The 13820-nt window shown below is 41.2% G+C and overlaps 1 long non-coding RNA gene across 1 annotated transcript; it reads right to left on the minus strand.

Moving 5' to 3' along the window:
• Positions 1 to 2145: 2145 nt before the first annotated feature.
• On the minus strand, positions 2146 to 5602 carry LOC122466778. The gene is made up of 3 exons (XR_006292581.1): positions 5209 to 5602; positions 4149 to 4177; positions 2146 to 2587 (listed from the first exon to the last, which is right to left on the minus strand). It is a non-coding gene; the product is annotated as an uncharacterized LOC122466778 (long non-coding RNA).
• Between the last annotated feature and the right edge of the window lie 8218 nt (positions 5603 to 13820).

Below are 13820 nucleotides of genomic sequence, written 5' to 3' on the forward strand. Positions count from 1 at the left end.
AGGCCACTTCAGTTCAGTTCCCCTTCTGGGGTGCCTCAAAGTCCAAGCTGCTTTCCCAGTGGCTGGTGGGAGGGACCCAGGCCCACCCTCTACTCTTTGTCCCAGCCCAGGGACCCTATAGATAGCAGCCATCTGCAATGTCCCTTTAAATAAACTGTATTGCTGCTATAATTCCCTGGGCGACTTCCTCGTGGCTACTGCACATTCTTCACCCTTATCTCAGGGCCTTGTCCTGGTGGAGTCCCAGCAACCAGCCCAGAACACAATCCATTCTCCTCCATCTCTAGCAAAAACTGTACTCACTCTGGCCCTGCAGCTCTTCTTATACTAGCCTGTTGGGCCCTGATTGGCTGCTTCCTACTCAGCCACACAAGGCAGCTTGGAGGACTTCTCTATTTCCCTTCTCCGGGGAGGGGTGTGGCAGGGCCACAAGACCTCCAGCAGGGGGCCTCAGGGCCTTGTCCACCCCATCACAGGTGGTGAGACAGCCCCTCACTGGTCTGGATTGCACCCTGGAATGTGATAGTATGTCGACATTACATTGTCAACCTGGATCTGTGTGACTTGGAGTTGTGATCTCAGTGTTTTCAAGCCCACTCTTGAGCATCACATTGTGTTGTAAACCCGGGATTACAGTTGCTGGACTTGGGTGTATCAGCTGTGCTGAAATGCCATGCAACACAATGCAGACCTTCTGACTTGGGTCTATGGCTTGAACTGTGTCTACACTGAAAAATGAGATTCTGACCCACCCCCTAGTAGGATCATAGGACCCGGGTCTTGAGTGCTTGTTGATCTGATTCATACTGATCTGTGTGTGAATGGAAAGGAGGTTTGGGTCAAAGCCCTGGCTTAAGGTATGTCTTCATTGTGATAAAACAATCTGCAGCACCAAGTCTCAGAACCTGGGTCAGCTGATTCAGACTCGCAGGGCTTGGGTGTGGGACTATAGAATTAATGTAGATGTTTGGACTTGGGCTGGAGCCCAGGCTCTGAGACCTTCCCCCACACAATCTTAGAGCCCAGGCTCCGGCCTAAGCCTGATAGTCTACACGGCACTTTTATAGACCCTGTAGCCCAAGCTTCCTGAGCCTGGTCAGCTGACTGTGGCCAGATATAGCATAGACATACCCAATGTGTCACATGCAGCCAAGAATAAGTAGAGTAAGGAAGTTAAGGGCAGAACCCTCAGAGATGCTGAGCATCCTCAACTCCCTCTTAAGTTTTTCTCACTGAAGTCCGTGGGAATTTAGGATGATCTGAACTTTGCAGGATTCAGCCCTAAGACCTGACCAAAGTCCAGTGAAATCAGTGAGAGGCTTTTCATCAATGGACTTTGCACCAGATCAATACAGAGCAGAAGTAACAATGTTGACTTTAAACTGAAAAACAAGGGTAAATTGGAAAACATGTCTGTATGAAATAATGTGTGCAAATCTCTCAGCTGCAAATATGAATCAATATGCATTTAGCAGTTCGAAAACAGAAGAATTTTTTTATGAACACTTTGTTTTCTACTGTGTTTCTGAATTAAGATGGTGGTTGGACCAACTAAACTCCACTTTTTCTAGGGCAAGGTCATGAAATCTCCTTGGCCTTCCCCATGTTAAAACCCAGATTTGATTTGATTTTTTAATTTGAATATGACAATTTTCTCACTGAGAATATTATCAAGAATTCATATATTCAGGTTTTTTTAGTTTGCTTATTTATACAGCTACTAGAAGTTATTTGCATGTTATAAAATTTCCCTTTCTTTTATACTTGGCAAATGAATGGCATCCAAGCAATCTGAGTTTTAATTTGATCAATATTTAATGAATTATCACTAGCACTCAGACTTTTGCAGTGCAGTATACTACTGCGTAATGGTTAATCAAGGAGAGAAACTAAAATATTATATCTGGAAAATAGCTATCAAGTTTGTGCTAAAGAAATGAAATGGAGTCAGGTTATTAACTAAATTACAAATGTCTAATTTAATCATTTTTCTAGTTACCATTTTAAAATTTAATTCTGGAAGCATTTCCCTCATTTATATTTTTAAGTATCTGTGATATTTAAATAATGCACAAAGAGCTAATGATTTCTTTAGTACCAATGTCCAAAATCTCTGCATCTTTAACAGACTAATACTAAGCTATTCTAAGTGGGACAACGATGATAACATTTTGCAGTTTAAATAGGATTTCTCATATGTATGCTGGAAAAGTGCAATTAATTATGCTATTGGTACTGTTTATAGATTGCTAAAAGAATAGCAATGTAAATGCAGTTGGAAACAGGTAATCCTTTATGGCTGAACATATCAGAGGAGAGTGTAATGTGAGTTCAGGAAACTGTTTTAATAGTAAACATGTTTCACAAAGAGAAGATTTATTTTCTTCAGTAGTGTGGGCAAATCTTCATGTTTGCTAATGACCGTTTTCTTTTCAAATATACTCTGGATAGATACAACTACTTGTGGGACTGGGGACAATAACACAAGACGAGACGATTCAACCATCTGATCTCTCTCACACACTGGCACATACATGGGCTATGGACATTTTCAGAGTAGTTGATTGCAGCAGAGATGGGATCACACCTAAACCAAACAACAGAATTCAAATTTAGGAATGGAATTCTCAAGTTCAGATAGTCACAGTTCACATTCATTTTGTGGTGGTTTTAATACAACAAAATTATAGACTTTTCTCTTAAAGTATTCACCATGAAAGCAGTCCAGGAATCTTCCACATGGAGTGAACTCAAAATGTCTAGAACTATGGAATGGCATAAAAATGTTCAAATGTGGTGTTTCTCATCCAGTGCATTAAATACCCCAATCAGCTGTGTGGGAGAAACTAGAGAATTGCTACACTCACAAATGAACTCACACAGAAAAATGATAAAAGAGACAAAAAATGATTACCTACGAGTGAACACTTTTCATAAAACAGTCACTCCATATCTGACTTCTTAGTCCTTTTCCTCAAAAGATGAACATGGCAGCTTAAATTCATAACTATGCCACGAAAGCTTATGCTCAAATAAATGTGTTAGTCTCCAAGGTGCCACAAGGACTTCTCATTGGTTCCGGTCTTAATAAAGACACTGGATATATGGCTTACTACAACAATTTATAACCCACTAACCCCCTTTTTTTGTCCTATGACTGCAGAGGTGTAAATAAGCCACTTTATCTTGAATTGCTCCTTAGACTATATGTTAACTACTGGTGCTAAACAAACTGTTCCACCTTGTATTTAGCTGTGATGCTCTGAGTCCCTTTCCCAGACCTAAAGAAGAGCTCTGTGCAGCTCAAAAGCTTGTCTCTCACCAACAGAAGTTGGTCCAATAAAAGATACTACTTCAGTCACATTGTCTTTCAGATAAATACAACAGTTTCAGCACAGTGTGGAACTAAGGCTATGTCTACACTACAGTGGTAAGTCGATTTATATTACACAACTCTAGCTATATGAATAATGTAGTTGGAGTCAACGTACCTTAGTTCAAGTTACCCTGGATCTACATGGCGGGGGGGGCGGGAGCGAGAGGAGAAACTGTCCTATCGACTTACCTTACTCTTCTTCTCCTCAGGGGGTAGAGTACAGGGGTCAACTGGAGAGTGATCTACTGTTGATTTGTCGGGTCTTCACTAGACCCGCTAAATTGACCATCGGTGGATCAATCTCAGAGCATTGATCCCGGCTGTAGTGTAGATGTAGCCTAAGAAATGGACATGGGCTTTTACCATTCTGTAAAATATGGAAGTTGGGGCAGAGACCATCTTTTTCTTTGATGTTTGTGCAGCACCTATCACAGTGAGATCTTGGTCTGTGATTAAGGTGCTAGTACAACACAAATTATGATGATGATGGTGATGAATGATGTTTGAGCTCACAGGTGCTTAACACACTTTTTGTTGTTCTCAGTTGATGTCACTTACACACTCTGGGCCTGATTCTCAAGGGCTCTGAGCCTTGTGCAGTCATTTGTATTGGTTGAAAGTGGGTGCAAAATGTTACCATTCTGATTTATACGCACTTTGCACTCACTTTGTACTAAGGTAGATGATGACACAGAGTGTAGGCTGAAGGACATCTGTATTTCAGGGTCAAGTGAATTGATAAACTCAAACTAAATCAGTTAAAATTACTTACACATAGTGAAATCCTGGTCCCACTGTAGCCTGTAGATAAGACATAGGTATGAAGTAAGGCTGTAACACAATGATCCTACAAACCTCAAGACCTGTAAGACAATAACTTAGCTAAACTAAAGAAGTCCTAAGGCTTAGCATAAGCAGCTAACCAGGAATAACCCTAGACCATAAGATATCACAATTATGACTAAACTGCTGACAGGTAACCACAAGATGCAAGTTGATATCAGATTTGGATATTTTAAGTTAGGAACATTAGCAGATGTCCAACCACAAGAATACCATGGTAACTAATTGACATATATGCTAATGAGCTTGAGGTAAAAGGCCTAGTAACTTATGGGAGAAAGGCACCCCGACAGAACCCTGCCAAATCACAGAATGCTGACTGGGAATTAATACATAATCAATAGATCAGGCAACATCACTGAAGTCAATTGGAGTTTTGCCACTGATTTTAGTGATTTCACCCATAATTTCCCCCTGGAATGTATTCCTAAACTACTAATCTAAACTACTATGCCCTTCCTCCCCTTACAAGATCCAGGTTCCCCTTTGCCATTTGCTGGCAGCTGAAGACTGGAGAAAGCTGACTTACAACTACAGCTGTGGGACTAACTGATTTTTCAGTTCACTGCAATTCTGAAAAATTTAAAAAAATATTTTGGGGTTTGGGTCAAACTGAAAACAAAATTGATGAATCAAAGTACCAAAATAAAATAAAATAAATAAAATGTTGGGTCAAACAAAACATTTTCTTTAACCAGAAACAAAGTGTTTCCTTTTGATGTTGTGTGGTTTTTACAGTTTCTTATTATTTTTAAAATAAAATTGAAGGAAGTTTTTACACAAAACTTGTTTCAAATAAAAATATTTTTCAAAACCGTCAAACTTTCATTTTGACTTTTTTTTCTGAATTTTGTTTTTGTTCTTCAACATTAACAATTTGGCAAACCTGACACAAATTCACGAAACATTGTGGGGTCACTGAATCTGCATTTTTCACCCCCCCCCCAAAAAAAAATTATATCCAAATATTTTGTCTTTGAAGTTGTTACCTTGGTTTTTTCAGGAGCGAACTGATTTAACTCACTGCACATCTTTGGTTTCTTGGATATTAGCAAGGTAGACTAGCTGCCCACCAAGTTTCCAGGATGATCTTCAGAGGGCGCAGTCAGAGAGGAGTGGGGGTTACAGCTTTCCACCCTTTCCACTGAAGAAGGCAGCAAAGGATTAAGGGGGTTAGGTATCCCCTGAGAAAGAAGGGAAAAGTCACTGACTTGGTTACTTGAAATTAGGCAAACTGGGTGTGATGGGGTGTTCACCCCCCAGCAGCCCCTGAAGGGGTAATGTTGCTAGTTGGGCCAATTAACTGCCTAGGCTGCACCTGGAGGAGGCAGTTCAGGGAACAGTGAGGACAATTAAAGGATAAAGTTCATCTGGAAAGCAGCAGGCGGGGCTTGTATAAAGCCAGGTAGCTGAGGGCAGAAGGGGGCTACAGGAAGGAGGTTTGCATTCACCCTGTAAGACTAGGGAGAGAAGGGAGCTTGGTCTGGAAGGAAGGGCACTCTGGATGAGGGTGGAGAAAGCACAAGATAGAGGCAGCATAGGAAGCAGTCTAGGAAAACAGCAGTAAATTGTGAGACAGTACAGACCTTATCTACCGGTTGTAAGGTCCCTGGGCTGAAACCTGGAGAAGAGGGTGGGCCTGGGTTCCCCTACCAGCCACTGGGGAAATGGCAATATTGAGGGCAGTGAATTGGAAGCCTCCCCGGGATGGTTGATATAGAGAGACTTTGGTACACACCCCTTCTTCCCCCAGAAGGGGTAATCTACAGTAACCTGGCCTGAGGACCAAGCCATGGAGGGGGTGGGGGGGGAGAGTGAGCACCCACATGAAGAAGAATCAGGCTGGCACAGCTATTCCCCAGCCTTGGCCACAAGGAGTCACTTCAGGGGTGACTAGATCAGCCCATGGCACTTGGGTTAGTTGGATCTTGTTTTTAATGATAAAATTATTCTGATTTTGTGTTTTGTTTTTAATCAATGTTTCACACAGCTTTACTTCCAATACATAGATAACATGACATATTCTACCCTGCACTTCCAAAGTCATTATCCTGCTACTATGTGTTGTATTACATTTAGTTTATTTGGATCCAATGGCTGCAGGCTGACAATGTAGGATGAAAAATTTAACAGCTAGGATAATTAAAGATTAGAACAAGTTACCTAGGAATGTGGTGGGGTTTCCATCACTTGAAATCTTTAAATCAAAATTGTATGCATCTGCCTGTCTGAAAGATATATGTTCTAGCTGAACCAGAAGTTATGGGTTTGATGCAGGAATTCCTGGGTGACATTGTATGGCTTGTTATGCAGGAGCTCAGACTAGATGATCATAATGGGTCCCCTCTGACCTTAAAATCCATGCATCATTTTCATAAAACTAATAATATGAGACACAAGTGAACTATGGCTTGATTCTTACATTTTATTGATGTAGAGAGTGTTTCTAAAGTCAACGGGGGAAATAAATAGGAGATTCTTATCCTGTGCTACATTAGGCAAGGGATGGATAAGGAAGTGATTTTAATATGCTACTATCTTTTATTTTTCTATGCATATTTATTCCAGGAATGTATTTGATGTTTTATTTCTAATTAGTAGAGCTTTGTCTATAGGTAAATATTGAATACACTGTGGCGTAATTGGTACCCTGAGAACTGGCAGTTATATCCAAATTATTTAGTATTTCTTCCGGACTTATCAAATGAAATGATTCTAGCATCACAATAATGTGTCAGATTGAAATCTCATTCACCCAAACTTTTGCAATGTAGTGTCTGTTCCTTGTCATGGACAGTGGAGGATCATTACATTGTCAGCATCCTCCTGTATTTAGAATAATGCTTTGTGGTTAACAGGTGGTTAGCCTATTAAAAATCTAAGATGAAAAATGAAGAGCATAAAGATCCCAAAGATGCTGCTCCTACTACTACTAATAAAACAAACCTCAGTATATTCTTCTGAGAGAAGGGCTAGTTGGAACATTTTTGCCAAAATATTCTATTGGTTTCCACAAGACTTTTGTCAGATGAGAGAGAGAGAGTGACTCTATAGTTCAGTGATCAGGGTTCTGGGATGTGGGAGACACAAGTCCAAGACCCCACTCTTCTGTGATTCAGAGCAGAGTTCTTCATCTCAGATTACTCTGAATCAGGAGGAGTAGGGACTACTCCTAGGTCACCTCATGCCATGCCCTAACCACCAGGCTATACAGCGACTGACACTTATGCTCTTGTTTTTGTAAAAACGTTCTAGCAGTTCTTTGTTTGTTCCAGTACGGAATGAAACCACGTTTTGAAACAGAATTGTCATCCTCCAGCCAGCTCTATCTAATGCTACCAAATGTAGGGTCCAATCTTGCAAATTCTTTGTCACATGAATAAAGCTATTATGTGTTTGCAGTTTGAATATTTGTTATAAATCATGTTTTAAATAATGCACTTGTATTCTTCCTATTTCCTAGATGTCATTACACTTTGTGAAATAAATGCCTAAGTTCTAATATTATTAATATGTGCCCACTACAAGTTCTGCAACTGACACTATTCATTACATCCCAATTAATCATCTGGAAAGAACCCAATATCCCATTTCAAGCACAGACCAATAACTCCTGGAGAAATTAAATCATCTTTCAGAAATATTTCATTTCTCAGAGCTAATAATACAATGTAAATGGATTTTTAGAACAACCTGAGCACATTACATAGTCTTTCTGTAGGGTTCTCTATCTCGTGTATTAAAACTTCATACCACATTTTAAATCTGCATTTGCTGCAAAATAGATTACAGCATTGTTTATAAGGACTGGTACCATTTGCAAAGTTATAATAATATGCTTTGCTATTCATGGGAGAACTCAAAAGAACATCACTTACACGTCTAATAATGAAGAGACAGAGTAAAACACAAAGGGAAAAAAACCCAGGAAATTCTCAGTTTCACAGTGACATTTTTATCTCATCTTTTTTTCCCCTTCTCACTCATAACATAGCAGCGACCCACTTCTCCAATATCATTTGCAATTTACTTTATTATTGTGCTCATTGTTCAGCGCAAGGATAAGAAGATGAATGAAAAACACTAAGTATCCCAAAATCCTCAGTCCTGAGTAGTAGAAAGGAAAGAAGTCACATCTTATGCCTAGAATGGGAGCAGGGGAATTGTTTGAAAAGGGCTCCTTAAAGGCTGACAATAGCACACTGCTGTTTTTATAGGATTTTTAGCCATTAGGATTGAGATTAGTGCTCACACCCTAATCATCAGTGACGTGCAAATCTCTAAAAGTTTGGAGGGTGGGCTCACTCAGAGGCACCGCAGTCCAGTGGCTAGAGCACTGGGCTGGGCGTCAAGAGACGGGAGTTCTAGGCTTGGCTTTGCTGCTAAACTGCTGCATGACTTTCTGAAAGTCCCTCTGTGACATTGCACCCCATAATGCTTTATAGAAATATGCTTATGAGTGTAAATATGACATAACTGGAATATGTTTTATGCTAGATATGCCATGTAACATATCTCTGCAAAGGTTATGTTCTTCTGCATGTATTCATCCTATTTGTATGCACGTATCATTTTTAAGTTATGAGCGTTGGCTCTATGTTTGTATTTAAAGTGTTCGCTGTAGAAAGCACCCAAGGCAGATTTGGTCAACATAGTGTGAAGGGGTTATTGAAGTAATTGGGAGTTCTTGGTTAACAATGGACCTTGATAGATGCCAATCCACATCTGAGCTTTCCTGGGAATGTAGAAAAGTAGAAAACTGAGTCATGCATGGACATGAGACTTGCCCATATGACTCCAAAACTCCAAGTCCAAAGGGGTATCCAGGGGTTTATACAGTTTCTCTCTTGTGGGTGGAAACCCCTCCCCGCTCATGTAGAATCACAGCTCAACGTGGCGTTTTGGAGTCACATGGGCAAGTCACATGTCCATTCATGACTCAGTTTTCTACATCACATTCCCAGAAAAGCTCAGTTGTGGATTGGCATCTATCAAGGTCTTGCTGTAGAGCTAGGAGCCCAGAAGCCCTGGAATCCCTATCTCTAGCTGGGGCTCAGCTCCAGGCACCTCAGCAAAGAGCCTGAAAGCCCTGAGAACTCGTCTTGAGCCAGGGCTCAGAGTCTAGGCTCCTGGCTCAGCAGCAGTGAATTTTTGCAGTGTGATAGGGTGGCAGAATTGGGTGCTTAGTGCTTCCTTTTATCAAAAAGGTTATTTGTAAACTTTCCAGAATAAAACTCCTTTTATAATTTTCTTTCTCTAAAATTTTTTATTAAAACCCAAGATGGACCTGTATTTCCTGAAAGCTCCGGCTTGTGCAGGTTCAAGGTTTTGTTTCAGGCACATCTCAAATATAAACACTTGTTTGAACAATTCTAAGTACATGCAGCAATGCTCGTGATGCATTCTGGTGAATTACATTTTGGAGAGGCAGAAAGATCTGTGTGTGTGTCTATCACAGAATCGTTGGCCTCCGATGATTGAAATAGCTGAGCATGGATGCCAAGGTGATGCAGTTAAGGGGGTGTTAGCCGATGGCCAGGGATGTTTGGTGAGGTGCCAGCTATGCCCGTTTATACCATCCGTGACTTTAACCGCTAGGACGCACTGTCCCTTCGCGGCGGGCAGCCCGGGCTAGGCTGACGGATGCCCCAAGGTCCTAACCACCCGTGACTTTAACTGCTAGAGCTCAGAGCTCCTTCGCAGCGGGCAGCCAGGATTGACTGACAGGTGCCCCAAGAGTTTGCCCCGTGGAGGTGGCACAACTCAACGCTAGGCTCTTAGTACTCTCACCTAATGGCCAGGCTTTATAGCCAAAACGGCTGAGGTTCTTTAATTGTGTTGGCTGCTTTACAGTAAACCAGAGAAACAAGTCAGGCTTATGCACAATGGTTACCAAAATTTATTAAACTAGATTCTAATCATGTGGTTACAAAATTGCTAGTGCCTACTTATTTAAATGTAGAGATGTTACACACACAAACAAGTTACAAAACTGAAGCCACAATCCCAAAGAAAAGAAAACAAAGTATAGAGCTCTATTTCAAAATATGTGTACACTAAAGATAGGAGATCAGGTGTGGGTGCTTCTTACCCTCCTTGCATCTCTCGATTCCAGCGGTGCCAAGCCAGGATCGGTCACTCAATTCCGCGGAAAGACGAATAAGGGACAAGGCTTAGGGACCCTCTTAGCTGCAGAAGCCTTGGGAGGCTGTCACTTATCTGACCAGCAGATAGATAGTGAAAAGCACTCAAAAATCATGGTGCTGTAAGTCCCATACTTATACCTCTGTACTCCTTTATTCTCTTTCTCCTTTCTTATGCCAAATTGGGGCTGGTCTGTCTGGGCGACGCCAGCTCTCGCAAGAGTAGTTCACACTTGCAAGGGAGAAACAATAAGTTTCGACTACTGGACACTTCTTTTATCAGGGTAAATATTTTCCCACCTAGGATGTTGGGGTGTGTGCATCACGCTATTTAGTAGGGGCTAAGAGCCATGTCTGTCACAGCTTCTCTGTCTGCTGTGAGCCTAATCGTTGTATATGTTCCCAGAGGCACATTGTAGCAGGACACCTGTGCTTCTCACAGCTTCAAAGGCTGTGCTGGAATTTATGTTAAGTGCCCTGTTGTTTTGGCTCCCGTGTGTTTCCAGCAATGCTGGTCTGAGGGGGGGGCTGGCTGTCTGGCTACAGGGGGCAGTGCTGCACCAGGGCTATAAAGGGTCAGAGGGCATTAAGGCAGTGCTGGAAGAGGAACTGAAGAGTGAAGCTGCAGTGAGAGGGGGAGGTCTGCTGCATTGATCCCCAAAGAAGGGAGTTGACTGCTGAGCCAGCAGGACAGAAGAGTACCTCAGGAAGGAGGGGATGTGCCCAGATTATGGCTGGGTGGAAGATTTGTTTTTCGTTTGGTTTATTGGAACTTTGTGCTAATATGAAAATCAGACCCCAGGAAGGGCTGTGAGTGGATGAGCACAGCTATATGGAGTTTAAGGAGCCCTGAAGAAGGGGAAAATAGGGTTAAGCACTGCAGAGGCACCCCGTCCACAAGGGGCACTTGGGAAGTAGCTAAAGAGTTAGTAAGACTGAAGGTAGCTTTTTCCAATAATCTATTACCATTTCTGTTTTGAGATCAATGTTGACACAATAAACAATGAAGCAAAATACTTCTGGATCTTTCCTGTATAGTCTTAGCTAAGATGTAATTTAATCCATATGTTTCATGCAAGTGATATATTAATTATTGAGTGGCTTAACGAATATGTTAATATGCAGAAATCAAGTGGCTTCTGCTGCCCTGTTGTGCTGTCATAAATTTTTGAAGAGGTGTCTGTAGAAGACAGCAATGGGACTGGTGCCAAGAAGCCATAATGAAGACCACATACAGAGTTCAAGGGCTGGGGCCTGCTCTTCCAGAATAACATAAATAATTCTTTCCTCCCAAGTAACCAGGGGAAGTTGTTACTATTTTTCTGCTCCAATTGGTACATTAAAATAAGATTTGATTTGATGTTCTTCTTCCAATGGAGGGGGAAAAAAAGTTAGAACAAGTTCATGTCAACAGTATATTTAAACTTCAGTGTTTTCCCTCTACCAGCATGTGTAGTCAGATTACAAAAAACATTAAATCACGGTCACCTTGCTGTCTTTAATACCCAAATGAAAGCACAAAGATGCACAGCAAGAAACGAACAGCTCTGGGTAAAGTTTCTGTTGTTAGGGTATAATTGTTTCTTTCAATCAGCAAAGGCTGATATGTAAGATGCTCCAATCAAGAAATAGCCTTGTGAGGCATGAAGCCCCAGAGAAGATGCTTTTTTCCCCATGATGTTTCCCCTGCTTCTCCTTGCTCAGAGGGAAGAGAGTAGTTTGCTGCTGGGTCATAACCTCAGCAATTGCAATAGCCCTGTTCCAGCTCAGCTGCATTGGCCAGCGTAGAGTGGAAAGCAGGATCAAGACTCTGCCCACTCCGCACTTAATGGTGCCCCACTCCATCAGGGAGTAGCATCAGAGAGAGAAAGCCGTATGGTAATAAATGAAGACGCCCCCCCCCCAAAGGCCATAGATTCTCTCTCCCCCTCTGTTACAGCTCTTGTTGGGGTATCTCATTGGTTCCTCATTTCTCCTGTTTAAAAGGAAAACTTGATCCACTATTCCTAGACTAAGTACATCCTCAAAAGACACAGTCACACTAGTTCTGATCACATTGCCTATTGCAGACCCTGTTTATGCCCACAGAACTGAACCCCAGCCCCACCTGATTGGCTTGACTTAGAAATTTGGAGTGGAAGGAAAACTTGCACCTTGAATCTTGCAGATTTCAGCAGGGGCCACCTAAATGAGTGGCTTGGCCAAGGATTCCAGATCAGTTTGCACCTTCCTGGGTTGGATAATTCTTATAACAGCTTATTCCCTTCCATTTCAGAATTGATGTAGTCTCAACAGAAAAGACATCTTTGTCCCTATCTCAAAGAACTGGCTGTCCCTCAGAAAATCTCCCCTTAAGGTCCAGATCCTGAGATGATGTAAAATGGCCTAACTCCATTGACTTCAGTGGAGCTGGTGATCTAGCACAAAGTCTATATATTTTTAATGTTAAATGGGAAGAGACTTGAAGAAAGATATTTCAAAGAGAGGTTGGCATGGGAAGTGACAGACCTTGGCAATCTGAGTTCAGGCAGCAGCTTGGAATACAAAAGATGTTACATAGCATTTGGCACGAGTGATAGCGTTTTGCATCAAAGATGCGTGCAAGTGATAAACTAGAATATTGTGGTTGCCCTTATGGGTCAAAGCAATAAAGCCCACACTTTGCTCATTTGAAATTTCTGCTTTTTGTTGTTGTTGTAAAAATGTACTTTCACTTTCAAAAAGCCTTAATTCTTTTTCCTTGGGAAAACAAATTTAATTACAAAACTATAAATAATCATATGTGAAAAATAATAGTGGAAAAGTATACCTCTAACCTTTCTTTTTAATGATTAATGGATACTATTTGTGTAAACTGTTTCTACACTCTGGCATGAAATGAAATTTAAATTGCAAATTTTACAGTGGTGTATTTTAACTGGTGACCCTTTCCCCAGTCACAAATAAAAGAAAACCAATTATATTTGTAATAAAGATGCTAATGCATTTCTTGTTTTTAAGGTATCTAAAGCTGTTACTGCTAGAAACTTTTCCCCTATTGATGAGCCAAGAATAATGCATTATCTAAAATGCTCCAAGAAGTGAATGTATCTGAACAATAATTTTCAGCATATACTCAAGTAGCATTCATGGTCAAGTGAACCCATTCTGTACCAATTGTTACAAATATCTGCCATTCTCTTCACTCAGCAAGAAAGCTCCTTCTAGGCAAGTACATTTTCCAGGCACCACAACCTCGCTCTAGTCAAAGGATACTTCAGCATATGCGATTGCTTAACCCTCAAGGTTAAGACTGTATATGATGCCTTCCAAGTCCTAAATAGCTCCCTTCGGTTGGATTACGTTGTGTGAAGTGCTTTGGGGAGAAGCAGAGATCAGAGCTCTTTGCAGAAATGAAAAGCAACTGCTTGGGTATCAGCCTTCTTTGTCAAATATATTCACTCATAACAAAGGTAAAG

The sequence above is a fragment of the Chelonia mydas genome, chromosome 8 (assembly GCF_015237465.2).
Source record: "Chelonia mydas isolate rCheMyd1 chromosome 8, rCheMyd1.pri.v2, whole genome shotgun sequence".
In the NCBI taxonomy this organism is placed as follows: Eukaryota; Metazoa; Chordata; order Testudines; family Cheloniidae; genus Chelonia; species Chelonia mydas.